Here is a 756-nt window from a genome sequence, read left to right on the forward strand (position 1 = left end):
GTGTAGTAAGAGATTTTATTTGATCGCAGTCGAGAAAGAGTAGCCTTTCATTTGCGATTTTCGCAGATAAATTAGAACTAGTTTCCACGGTGCAGATAGTCCGTGACCCTCCGCCGTGTAGAATAATGTCTTACACCCTGCGTGACCGATGCGACGAAACGAATAGGGCGGATGAGGCGACAGTGCGACAGGTGGCCCGTGAAATCACTGCACGAGCTCACAGTTTTCTACGACCCCCGTTCGACGCGCTTCATTAGGAAGTTAAGTGCATAATAATTAGAATCGGGGCGTCGATAGGTGACGTTAAGCGCTCTGTCTTACAATCTACCGCATCGTGTAGCTAATTTATGTGCGATTTAAAATGAGTATTGGTAAAAAAAGAATGCTACGTCCTTTTTTGCGTTTACTTTAAAAAATGAGATTGACGTGAATCAGGGCAATTTATTTTCAAAAAGTATACTATTATATGTATATAAATAATATTTTTATATAAACATTTGTTATGTAAATAATTAATTTAAATATTTATGTCGCGATAGATTCTTGTTTAAGAAAAATAGCGTTATTCGTATACGAAACTTGAAATAGTCAAGTAATATTGTATTATCGTTGAGAGGAAAAAGCGACTTTTCGCATTCATCAAAGAATCCGTGCGTGAAATATTTTTCGGTAAGTATGGAACATTCTGTATACAATGCTCGTGCACAATTTGCATACCGATGATCGAGGGGCGAGGGGGGGGGGGGGGGGTCGGGC

This window comes from Formica exsecta, unplaced genomic scaffold (genome assembly GCF_003651465.1).
Source record: "Formica exsecta isolate Colony F162 unplaced genomic scaffold, ASM365146v1 scaffold30, whole genome shotgun sequence".
Lineage (NCBI taxonomy): Eukaryota > Metazoa > Arthropoda > Insecta > Hymenoptera > Formicidae > Formica > Formica exsecta.